A 318-nucleotide genomic window follows, 5' to 3' on the forward strand; every position below is an offset into this window, starting at 1 on the left:
CCCTCCCATCCACCTGTTGTTTGTACCAGCCCCCCTCCCTTTGAATAAAGCCTCCCCAACCCGGTGTCAAGGGCTAAAGCACTGTCTTTATTTTCTATTGGAGTCATATCTGGTTGCCAGCTTTCACCGGGAGCACCCAAGGCCGCCCCGCGGAAGGGGAGGCTGAACCTCTCGCGCTGCTTGAGCCTCCCAACCACACTTGCTCCAGGTAGAAAAGATGTATTAAAAACCCAACAATTAAAATCCACCTCTGTGGTGGTTTCCACAGGGGCCAATGCCACGAATCTGCCCCCAAAATCTGAATTTCACCCCAAGAGG

The sequence above is a fragment of the Buceros rhinoceros genome, unplaced genomic scaffold (assembly GCF_000710305.1).
Source record: "Buceros rhinoceros silvestris isolate BGI_N320 unplaced genomic scaffold, ASM71030v1 scaffold23168, whole genome shotgun sequence".
NCBI lineage: Eukaryota > Metazoa > Chordata > Aves > Bucerotiformes > Bucerotidae > Buceros > Buceros rhinoceros.